General features: G+C 47.5%; 1 long non-coding RNA gene across 1 annotated transcript; it reads right to left on the bottom strand.

The window, feature by feature from the left end:
* Positions 1 to 2,976: 2,976 nt before the first annotated feature.
* LOC114817403 lies at positions 2,977 to 6,138 on the bottom strand. The gene is made up of 3 exons (XR_003765259.2): positions 6,041 to 6,138; positions 4,864 to 4,942; positions 2,977 to 3,800 (listed from the first exon to the last, which is right to left on the bottom strand). It is a non-coding gene; the product is annotated as an uncharacterized LOC114817403 (long non-coding RNA).
* Between the last annotated feature and the right edge of the window lie 6,294 nt (positions 6,139 to 12,432).

Below are 12,432 nucleotides of genomic sequence, written 5' to 3'. Positions count from 1 at the left end.
AAAAAAGCTGGATAATTAAAGCTCACGGAGAACTGATAAAAAACAGACAGTAGTATGCCCTGAATCACAGTGGCATATTAACCTCATCCTTTGAAATCTTTTTTTTCCCCTAATTTAGAACTTTAAGTGGCCTTGCTTAGTGGTCTCCCAGCTAGCAGTGAATCTGTGGAAACCTGTGTTACGTGGAGCTCTTGCAGGTCAGCTAAGCTCAGGCCTGACCGACTGTCACCTGGAGGACATTTCTGGGTAACTTTTGCAGATTCCCCTTCTTCTTTTAGCCCACCTGGGCCATAGAAGTAGCAGAAGCTCTGGATAGTGGAGGCAGAAAGGTCAACCACATGGACAGAGAAGAAAAAAAATTCCTCTCGCAGCACGTCATCCCTAAAATCTCCAGTGAAGACGTGGAGAGCCCTGCCAGGGTTTGGGAGATGCTGCCTGTGAGGTGAACTGTATTCATTCATTCGACTGTATTTATTGAGTGGTTACTGTGCGCAGAGCACTGTACTAAGCGCTGGAGAGAGTACGGTACAACAATAAGCAGACCTATTCCCTGCCCACAAGAAGTTTACAGTCAAGAGGGGAACTGTAACAGTCGGAACCTTATCGTTTCAATAATTAATCAAACAGACCACGGTTTAGGCTTTGACAAGGTGTACTGACAGGTTGTCTGGACCACAAGAGGCTCCCAATCCAAGGGAGCAGCATGGCATAGTGGCTAGAGCAGAGGCCCGGGAGTCAGAAGGTCATAGGTTCTAATCCCGGCTCTACCACTTGTCCGCTGTGACCTTCGACAAGACACTTTTCTTCGCCTCAGTTCCCTCATCTGTAAAGTAGGGATTGAGACTGTGAACCCCCACATGGGACAGGGACTTGCTTGTAACCACCCTAGCTCTTAGTACAGTGCCTGGCACAAAGTGCTTAACACATACCATAATTATCATTGTTATTATTATTAAAGTGGAGAGGAGAGAGAACATGGGTCTGGGAATCAGACAGACGTGAGTCCTAATACGGCTGTGCCACCCGTCTCCTCTGTGACTTTGGGCTGGTCAGTTCACTTCTCTGTGCCTCAGTTACCTCATCTGAAAAAATGGGGATTAGGACTGTGAGCCCCATGTGGGACTGGGGCAGTTTGTATCTGCCCCATTGCTTAGTACAGTGCCTGGCACATAATAAGCACTTAATAAATACCATTAAAAAAGAGTGACCAATTGATGCCATTCGAAGGAAATAACGGTCAATACTGTAGGGAGGGGATTCTTCTCAACGCCGTGGATGCCTCACTGCTCCAGACAGGGACACTCTGGGCCAGACTTCCACAGTCTTCTTTTGGACATTGTGGTCCCAGGTTCTGCCTGCGGAAGGTCAGAATCCATCCTGATTTTATTTCAGGAGAGCCGAGACTAGATTCCTCTCCATACAGCTGCATTAATTCCTGCCCAACAGGAGCCTCGATCTGCCCTGAATCGACGGTCTCCAGAAATGACTAGATTGAACTGGATCTTGCGTGCTACGCTTCACCCGTACCCATCCAGGCCAATCCAAAGTGCTTATTGAAATTGCAAGTGGAATTACTCAGGCTTTGCCTGGGGTTAGGAAAATACAGACTGAGGGAGGCAGAGGCAGGAACAGAAGGAGACAAGCACACACAGACCTAGACATCCCCCTCGCTCACCCTACGCTCACCAAAGCAGATGTTCCCGGTGCCTAGTGGAGCAGTGTGACAGAGAAGGGAGAAAGAGAAACTGAAGTTGGTCCTAATCCCCTGGAGGTTACCAGGCCCGGAGTTCTTAGGAGCCAAAGACCCGAGAACTTTGAGTTGCAGCAGCAGAGGCTACCATTTAAAACACCAACATTTATTTTCCTCACCCTCATCCCCCATTAGATCGCAAGTTCCCCGAGGCGAAGGTCTGTGTCTTCCGCTTGTAACGTAGGTTCTCTGAGGGTTTAGTGCAGTGCTGTGCACAGAGTAGGCACTCAAACCCTGATTTGCCACTGCTGCTCCGCTTTTTATTGGGCTCTTCATTCCCACCGTCACCATGGAGGATGCAGTTGAAAGCAAGAGATGGGACGGAGGGTGTCGTGTGGCTTATTGGATAGGAAGGAGGAGGAATTGCCAGAAAATCGGCACGCCAAGCATGGAAAGGGGGTTTATGGGAGTCCCGTGGCACCCTAAAGTCCTTCTGCAAGACAGGCAGAGACCTGCTTCAGTGGTGATTCTCCACAATGTGGTGCTTGGATCCGTGGGCAGATCCTGGGAGATTGTAACCTTGGTTTTTGGGTTTTTTTGGTATTTGTTAAGCGCTTACTATGTGCAGGGCACTGTTCTAAGCGCTGGGGTAGATACAGGGTGATCAGGTTGTCCCAAGCGAGGCTCACGCTCTTAATCCCCATTTTACAGATAAGGTAACTGAGGCACAGAGAAGTTAAGTGACTTGCCCACAGTCACACGGCTGACAAGTGGCAGAGCTGGGATTCAAACTCACGACCTCTGACTCCCAAGCCCGTGCTCTTTCCACTAAGCCACGCTGCTTACTATGAATATATAGTACACTTAGCACAATGATCTGCACACACTAAGCATTCAATAAATACCACTGATTGATTGACCGATGAAATTATGCCAAGACCCTGCCTGCAGAGGTATTGTCTGGCATAAGGCATGGAAATACTGCGTCGGAAAATTCAAAATGGCAGGGACATCCAGGGGCACAGTGGTGTGGAATACACGCCTGCTGAGGTTCTCTAAGATAGGAGCATTGCTGAAGAGAAGAAACCTCAGTCTAGAGTTGTTTCCTTTGCTACCTGGCCATGAAAAGGCCCCTTAGCTCAGTGCCAACTCTCCCAAGTGCTTAGTACAGTGCTTTGGACAGTCAATTCTATCCGTTGAGCACTTACTGTGTGCAGAGCATGGTACAAAACTCTGGGAGAGTGCATTATAACGCTAAACAGACACTTTCCCTGTCCACAGTGAGCTTACAGTCGAGAGGTGCTGTGTGTTGTGCAACACAGAGATCATCCAGTAGTTTGAGGCATTCAGTCTCCATGTTTCGCTTCTCGTCCGTGCAAGGGTTTATCCCTGACCCTTGACCTTGTCATTGCCCACTGACGTAACATTGCCCTATTCACCGACCTGACAGCTTCACGTAAATTTATTGATTGGGTGGAGCGACCCATGGAGGCAAGGAGGCACTCGCCATATGGAAATCTTGAGGCATTCTGAGGGGATCTTGGGATAGTCCATGAAGGAAAGGGTCTAGATTTCTCTCGGGACTCCCTTCAGAGCAACTAAATATGTTTAAAGCCCACAGAAGGCATTTACCTTTTGAAGTTCATTAAACTTGGCAACGTGTGGCAGTTTTGAGAAGTATGGACTTGGTTATCTATTGTACTGTGTGCCCATTCATTTAGCTGCAAGATTAGAGGATTATAAGCAAAACGGGAATTTTATGATGGATGTGAAGGAGCAACCAAATACTCCTCATTCATCACGGGCACCATATGGCTTCCAACTTGATGCATTTCAGCTGACTGACTGGCAAAACCCCCCAATTAGATCAAAACGTTTTTACTATTAATCTTGTGACATGATAAAGTCCAAATTGAGGCTTTGATTTCATCCTCGCCCAGCGTGGAAAGAATGTGAGTGCGGCTCACGTGTTGGGATTACAGTCACGTTGGGCCTCCGTGGAGAATCCGCCCGTGAAATGTTATCGGCATCGGGATTGGCTGAGGAGAAACGTCGGAGGGGATTCCAGCCTGCCAGAGTTGCGAATCGGTCTAAGATCAGCTCTCTAGGGCTTTCGTTGAGAGGGGCCAGAGAGAGATAGAGAGAAAAAAAAGGGTCAAGGGTTACAAGTCAGGTCAAGGCGCAGATGTTAATGACCACAAATCCAAATAATGCCTGTCCTAACTGGTACAAGAGGTGTCCTCTTGCAAGATGGAAGGAGAGTTGGGGACCCAATGCCAGAGTTGAAGTCTTGTTCTTATTTCCCCATAACCAACACGAAATAACCACGAAGCTCTGCAGATAACCGGTTATAAACCCAAGACCATCATGGGGTCATAATGATTGAAATGTCTCTATGAGCAAGACAGTGCACAGAATACACCAGTGTTGGCTTCTGCTCCTGGAGGACTTGCATTTGACACCGAAATGCATACTTGAAGACCAAATCTTCGATTCTTATAAAATGCAAAACAACCGACGTCCACATCTAGAGAAGTGGGTTTATAGGGCTGCTCTATGGATGTTACAATCCTCAGTGGACGGTGTTGTACCAGTTTCAATTTGTACGGCTGGCTGCTTCTTCCAGAAGAGTTGTCTTAGGACCGTTCACGTGGAAACAAATGACGATCTCATTCCCAGCAACATCGTTTTCCTGTCCTCGAGGCTAAAGAGGAGGTTTGCTAATACCGTCTGTTGGGAAATCACAGTTTCTCTTGCTGGAATCACATTCGACCTACGTAAGGTTATCAGAGTATCGGACTCTATCTGTAGGATTCTAGATACAGGAGCGAGATATATTTTGCTTCCTAATTCAAAGGAAAGTATTCCAGACAAGTCACTAAAATGCAAATGCTGACAAAAGCCACTTTGCTTAATTGCACTGAAAGGTGTAATCGATTTGGAAAATGCCATTTGCAGAATTAAAACTGAAACAGTTTTTCAATTAGCCAATGAGGTAGTCTTCTGCCATGCTAATCATTCAACTGTATTTACTGATTGCTACCGTATGCAGAACTCTGTCCTAAGCACTTGGGAAAGTATAACAACAACAACAACATACAACAACAACAATAACAACAACAACAAGTATATCAACAATAAACAGACCCGATCCACGCCCACGGTGAGCTTACATCGAGAGGGCAAAGGCATGCAAGAATCCACTGTGCCATGGAACGATAATTTATTTGGGAGGAGCAAAAACCAGGTAGTCTGGAAAAGAGGAATTCTCTGTTAAAGACTGAGCATCCCAAATTAGCGGGGTAGGACGAATGCATTCTGGCCAGACAGATCTCCAACCCTTTGTTACTTTGACATTTGATGAACTTCCTAAATGTCATCCTCATCCCATTTGTTCATTTCTTTCCATTTCATTCTTTAGCATTGCCCTCTCCATTGTTTTCGGACTCTCTTGTGGGGAGGTCTGCCTCAGCTCTCAACTTTCTTATGCACCCCAAAGGGGTGCATTTAGGGATTCAGGTCCCTAGAGGATTGGAACACCAAGTTGAGAACTTCTACCTCTCTCTCTCTCTCATCTCTGGTCCGACGTGGGCCCACTGCCTGCTCTCTTCGCTTCAGAGGGGCTCACTCTGAGGGGCGGATTGAAATCAGTGAGGCTAAACTCAGAGGGGCTAAAGTCAAAGTGGATGACGATGAAGGTATTTGTCAAACGCTTACTATATGTCAAACACCGTTCTAAGCACTGGTAAGGTAATCAGGTTGGACACAATCCCTATCCCCCATGGGGCTCCCAGTCTTAATCCCCACTTTACAGATGAGGTAACTGAGGCCCAAAGATGTCAAGTGACTTGCCCAACATCACACAGCAGACAAGCAGCAGAGCCAGGATCAGAAGCGCAGGTCGGAGTCCCCCACCCATGCTCTAACCACTGGGTCACTCTGCTTCGTGGAAAAGGGGCCACCGAGGCTACCTCTGTACTCCCAGGCTGATACCTGATTGCCACCCCGGTTCACTGGGACAAACCAAAAGGAACAGTGGCACCCATCCAAGAGGCTGATAGCAACCACCCTCAGAAGTGACCCAGAATCTGATGAGGTTAGCCCACCCAAGGGCAGGGACCGTATCTGTTACCGATTTGTCCATTCCAAGCACTTAGTACAGTGCTCTGCACATAGTAAGCGCTCAATAAATACTATCGAATGAATGAGGTGCGTCCTCTTATTGCTCTGGACCGGGTGTGCGGCTTGCCATGAGAAAATGCTAAAAGGAGGAAGGTTCCTGCTGGTCGATTCTCCCCCTTAGGCGAAACGCCTCCCGTAAAGGTCTGTGTGAGGGGGTGAAGGTCTTACCTTGACTGTCCGCCACTCTCTTCAAAGGAACTAGGGTGGCGATTTTAAGTTTCTTCTCTGCTTGACCAAAAACACCTTGAGAAGAGAGATCATGCCTATTAACGCCACTAGACTTGCCCAAGGGCTGGGGAAGCACTCAATAAATACTACTGGTGGGCGGACTGATCGAGGGCAGGTGATGAATGTAACCCTTTCAGGGTCTAATTCCATTCTTCCCTGAACGGGTAACAGTCGACTGACTGACTGACTGCCTGGTTCACACAAAGGAGACCATCTTAGGACTCACTCTTTTGCCTAGAATGAGGACTGTTGTTTTGGAGTTGTTTTCTCCCAGAAATGTTCATTGAATTTTTATCCTCTTGTAATCCCATGGTCCTTTATGTTAGGAGCTAGAGTGCCCAATGTGGTATCTTAGCCCAAATAATGATAATTACGGTATTTGTTAAGTGTTCACTATGCACCAGAAGCAGCATGGCTCAGTGGAAAGAGCACGGGCTTTGGAGTCAGAGGTCATGGGTTCGAATCCCGGCTCGGCCACTTGTCAGCTGTGTGACTCTGGGCAGGTCACTTCACTTCTCGGTGCCTCAGTTCCCTCATCTGTAAAATGGGGATGAAGACTGTGAGCCCCACGTGGGACAACCTGATACCCCTGTGTCTACCCCAGCGCTTAGAACAGTGCTCGGCACATAGTAAGCGCTTAACAAATACCAACATTATTATTATTATTATTATTAAGCACTGGGGTGGATCCAAGCATATAGGGTTGGACACAGATGAGGTAACAGAGAAGCAGCCTCGCTTAGTGGAAAGAGCACGGGCTTGGGAGTCAGAGGTCATGAGTTCGAATCCCGGCTCTGCCGCTTGTCAGCTGTGTGACTGTGGGCGAGTCACTTCACTTCTCTGTGCCTCAGTTCCCTCATCTGTAAAATGGGGATTAACTGTGAGCCTCACGTGGGACAACCTGATTACCCTGTATCTACCCCAGTGCTTAGAACAGTGCTCGGCACATAGTAAGCGCTTAACACATACCAACATTGGTATTATTATTATTAACAGAGGCGGAGAGAAGTTAAGTGACTTACCAAAGTCACACAGCAGATAAGTGGCAGAACCGGGATTAGAACCAATGACCTTCTGAGTCATTCCTTCATTCATTCATTCAATAGTATTTATTGAGCGCTTACTGTGTGCAGAGCACTGTACTAAGCGCTTGGAATGGACAAATTGGTAACAGATAGAGACGGTCCCTGCTCTTTGACGGGCTTACGGTCTAATCGGGGGAGACGGACAGACGAGAACAGTGGCAATAAATAGAATCAAGTCTTAGGCCAGTGCTCTAGCTCCTATGCTAAACCCCAAATTCTTCACTTTATAATCCAAATTCATCCATCCTCTTTCATTTCTCCATTGAGAAGGAGCATGGAATATTGGATAGAGCAACAGACTAGGAATTTTGAAACCTGAGTTCTAAACTCTTAGGCTCCTGCTTGACCGCTGTGTGACCTCAGTCGAGTCACTAACTTCCCTGGGTCTCAATTTCTTCATCTATAAAAGGGGGATGAAATACTTCTTCTCTTTCCCCACCTTCCACAGACCGTGAGGTCTGTGGGGGACAAGAGTTGGGTCCTATGTGATTATCCCATACCTACCACAAAGTTTAGCACAGTGCTTGGCACGCAGTGAGCACTTAAATAATGCTTGGCATGTAGTGGGAACTTACATATTACAATTATTAGATTGGTCCTCATTTTCTTGCTGTGAGATTGCTGATGCCAACACAAATGATAATTCTTCCCTGGATTTTTAGGTATCACGTGGGGAAATTGTGGCTTCGGTTAAACGACGTCAGTGAGAAGCAGCGTGGTCTAGTGGAAAGAATTTAGGCCTGGGAATCCAAGGACCTGGGTTCTAATCTCAACTCCACCACCTGTCTGGACAAGTTACTTAACTTCTCTGTGCTTCATTTTCCTCATCTGTAAAATGGCGATTAAGATTGTGAGCCCCACACGGGACTGTGTCCTACCTGATTAGCTCGTACCTACCTCAGTGCTTTGTACGGTGCTTAGGAAGTGTTTAACAAATGTCACATTTCGTCTTCTTCATATTAGTATTTGGAACTTTGAATTCTTGGAAGAGAGGGACCTCAAGTAAAAAAAAAAACCAACCCATCACCCAGCTGGTATTGACTATGGATCACTACACCTCTGCCTGGTTCTGGCAAAGGACTGCCAGATCAGCCTGGAAAGCATAATTTTCCATTCACAAAGGACTCCTTCAAAATTTGTAAAGGAGGAAGTGGGGCCAAGGGGAGGGGGTGGAGGGAGGAGACTGAAAGGAAGGCGGAGAGAGGTGCGCTTACCAGGCTAATTATAAAAAATCCTCCCCAGAAACAGGATTACTGCTTCAGTCAGAGCCCCTACCCCTGCTCCCACCTGACTCTGAGTCACCATCAGATATTGTTTCCTCTCCGGTTCTCCACCACAGAGAGGCAGGCGTTTGCTGAGGCTGCCGTTACCCAGACACAGGTGGTACCACCTGCTGCAAGTTACTTAATTCTCATTAGCTCTGCAATCTCTTTGGCTTCGACACAATCTGCCCAGTGAAGAGAAAGGAGGCCTAGGAGTAAGGGGAGGAGGAAAGGGAGGGGAAAACAAGGGTTGCCTTTGAAGTCTTTTTTTTTTTTTCCATCTTATTTGAAACTTTCTCAGACATTTCTTAGTTGGGTGATGTCAGGAGAATACATTACTGTTCAAGATCAAATGAAGCATAAAGTATCACTGGTGTGCCACGGCTCTTGTGTATTAGGGGCGTCATGGAACTCAACTCCTAACCTCCCCCAGATTGACATTTTCCTTCTTCTACTTTCTCTGAAAAACCACCCGATTTTGTTCCAAATGCAGTTTGCGAAGCAGCGGTCCTCACTGCCTCTCCACGCTACAGAACACTCTGACGACAAAGTCATTTCTTTTCTACCTTGGTGATATGAGTGTATTTTGTTGTCGGCGCCCTCAGAGGAAAATGAAATCACTGCCCACTCTGTATGTATAGGTCTTTCAGAGCTTTGTTTGGGTAGCAACTAAGAGAGGTGACGTGGTCTTGTGGAAAGAGCACAGGCCTGGGAGTGAGAGGACCTGGGTTCTAATCCTGGCTCTGCCACTTGTCTACTGGGTGACCTTGGGCGTGTGACTTGACTTCTCTGTGCCTCAGCTACCTCTAAAATGGGGATTATGACCGTGGAGCCCCGTGTGGGACAAGGACTGCGTCCAACCTGATTATCTTATATGTACCCCAAGGCTTAGTACAGTGCCTGGAACATAGTAAACACTTAACAGATACCATGAAAAACAAAGAAAACTCCCCCAAACTATTGATTGTCTTGTTTTTCTGTATTTCCGTTCAATCAGTTTAAGGCTATGAAGTAGTTTTCCTCGTATGGAAGCTTGGCTCACTGAATCTAGAAAGAATTGAACTCCTTCCCCCACGGTACTTTGTGAGAAATTATCACAGTAAGTTGCGCACGGTGGGATAAAAAGTAGGAATCGACCAGGCCAGGCTCGCTTCTAGTCAGAGGAGAGATATGTTATCTGGAATTAAAATAGCTGACGGTCAGTCATTGATGAATTGCAACCAACTCTCTTCTTTTTTTTCTCCAAACCTTTCTCCCCAGGAAGGGAGTGGTCCAGGGAGAAGTTGGTGGGAGGGAGGGAAACTCTTCCGGGGAGGAGGGATTGGTCAGGGGCTCAGGGTGGGAAGGAGAAGGGAAGCAGCAACTTAGAAGGGGGGAGGAGGAAGAAGGGGATGAAGAGCGGGGCGTTCCCGGTATATAAGGAGTCCCCGTTGACGATTTATACATTGACTGACCTGCGGATGACCAAACATTTGGTGACGATGTCGTGATGCTCACATTTTTCACTGCTCCGTTCTACCGTGTTGCTAGGTTGTCAAGAAAGAATGCTGCCCGCTCTGAGCCCCCGCTGGACATACTGGACATACAACATGGCACTAGGGATAAGGAGGGAAAAAGGCACTAAAATTTGGCATTGTAGAGCCGATGTAACCTCCATGTTTTATTGTTGTGTTTATCTCTTCAGCCTCTCTTGGGGGGGAGCCGGAGATTGAGAAAGAAAGAAGGGTGGGAGGGTAGCTACTGTGTGGTGAAAGCTGTAGCGGGTATCTGCTGTGTGCAATTACTGGATTACGCACTGGAAGCATCACGGCCTAGTGGATAGACCACGGGTCTGGGAGTCAGAAGGACCTTGGTTCATTCAACAGTATTTATTGAGCGCTTACTATGCGCAGAGCACTGTACTAAGCGCTTGGAATGCACAAGTCGGCAACAGATAGAGACGGTCCCTGCCCACCGACGGGCTTACGGTCTAATCGGGGGAGACGGGCGGACGGGAACGACGGCGATGAGTAGAGTCGAGGGGAAGAACGTCCGGTAAAAACAATGGCAAATAAATAGAATCAGGGTGGTGTACGTCTCGTTAAGCAAAATAAATAGGGTGATCTAATCCCAGCTCTACCACTTGTCTGCTGTGTGACCTTGGGCAAGTCTCTTAACTTCTCTCCGCCTCAGGTACCTCATCTATAAAATGGGGATTAAGACTGTGAGCCTAATGTAGGGCAGGGACTGTGTCCAACCCATTTAACTTGTAACTACCCCAGTCCTTAGTGCAGTGCTTGGCACATAATAAGCGCTTAACAAATACAAAAAAAAAAAAAGGGGGTGGGTGGGACAGACATAGAAAAGTTCATGTTTGAACGGCTGATGATGTACTTTCGACAGTAATGACATTAATCCTGGCATCTCTTATAATAATAATAATAGTGTTGGTATTTGTTAAGCGCTTACTATGTGCAGAGCACTGTTCTAAGCGCTGGGGTAGATACAGAGTGATCAGGTTGTCCCACGTGGGGTTCCCAGTTTTAATCCCCATTTTACAGATGAGGTCACTGAGGCCCAGAGAAGTGAAGTGACTTGACCGCAGTCACACAGCTGACAAGGGGCAGAGCTGGGATGCTTTTATACACTAATGCTCATTTGCAGGGTAGGCAACTAGTCTCACGTTAAAGACATTTTAAGGGGCTGCCTGTTTCTTAAAAGCCCGGATGACATCTGACTTGTCAGCCGACAGTGGGTGGCGGATCATGACTGGATTTATTGCGACAGATTTAGCGTGGAATCAATCATATTTGAGGAGCGCTTACTGTGTGCAGACCACTATACTAAGTGCTGGGGGGAGTACACTATAAGAGAGCCGGTAGACATATTTCCTGCCCACGAGGATCTTACATTCTAGAGGGAGCTTACAATTAATACGGAGTGTTTGGTTTAGGATATTCATAGCGTCCTTTTTTCTCGGTGAGGGTGTGTCCTTGTGAGTGCCTCCGGACTGGCTGGTAGTCTGCTACGTTACAGTGTGCCGGGCTCTGTCCTAAACCCCAGTGTAGTTACAAGGTAATCAGGTTGGTAACAGTCCATGTCTCGCATGGGACTCCCAGTCCTAATCCCCATTTTACAGATGAGGCACAGAGAAGTTAAGTGCCTTGTCCAAGGTCACCCAGGAGACGGGTGCCAGAGCCGGGATTGAGACGCGGGTCCTCTGGTTCCCAGGCCTGTGCACTTTCCACTAGGCCATGCGAACTCTCCCGAGGGCCTAGAAATAGTCATATTTGTAAAGCACTTACTCTGTGCTGAGCGTCGCACTGAACTCTGGGGCAGATGCAAGATAAGCAAATCCCGCACGAGGCTCACGTTCTAAATGCGAAGGAGAACAAGTACTCAATCCCCATTGTGCGGATGAGGGATCTGAGGCGGAGAAGTTAAGTGACTTGCCCAGGGTCATACATCAGGTAATTGGGGGTGTGGGGATTAGAGCCCAGGTCCACCCGACTGAGGGGCCTCCGCTCTTTCCACCAGGCCATGCTGCTTGCAGCGCCTGATCCAGGGCTTGCACGCAGCAGGTACCCAGTACAACTCTCAGCACCCAGTAGCTACTCTATAAATATTACCGAATAAAGCACAAAAATCAGAAGAAAAATGTTTTATTTGATCCTGATCTCTCCTGCCCTGAATTTGCCATTCTCTCAGGCTGGACACAAGAAATAAGCTTTATTCTTCTACAACAAACTTCAGGTTAGGAGCAGAGAAGCAGCGTGGCTCAGCGGGAAGAGCCCGGGCTCGGGAGTCAGAGGGCATGGGTTCGAATCCCGGCTCTGCCATTTGTCAGCTGTGTGACTGTGGGCAAGTCACTTCACTTCTCTGTGCCTCAGTTCCCTCATCTGTAAAACGGGGTTAAACTGCGAGCCTCACGTGGGACAACCCGATTACCCTCTATCTACCCCGGCGCTCTGAACAGTGCTCGGCACCTAGTAAGCGCTTAACAAAT

This window comes from Ornithorhynchus anatinus, chromosome 16 (assembly GCF_004115215.2).
Source record: "Ornithorhynchus anatinus isolate Pmale09 chromosome 16, mOrnAna1.pri.v4, whole genome shotgun sequence".
NCBI classification, from domain to species: domain Eukaryota; kingdom Metazoa; phylum Chordata; class Mammalia; order Monotremata; family Ornithorhynchidae; genus Ornithorhynchus; species Ornithorhynchus anatinus.
Note: the sequence above shows the minus strand (reverse complement) of the source record. Positions and strands in the feature narration are given on the sequence as shown.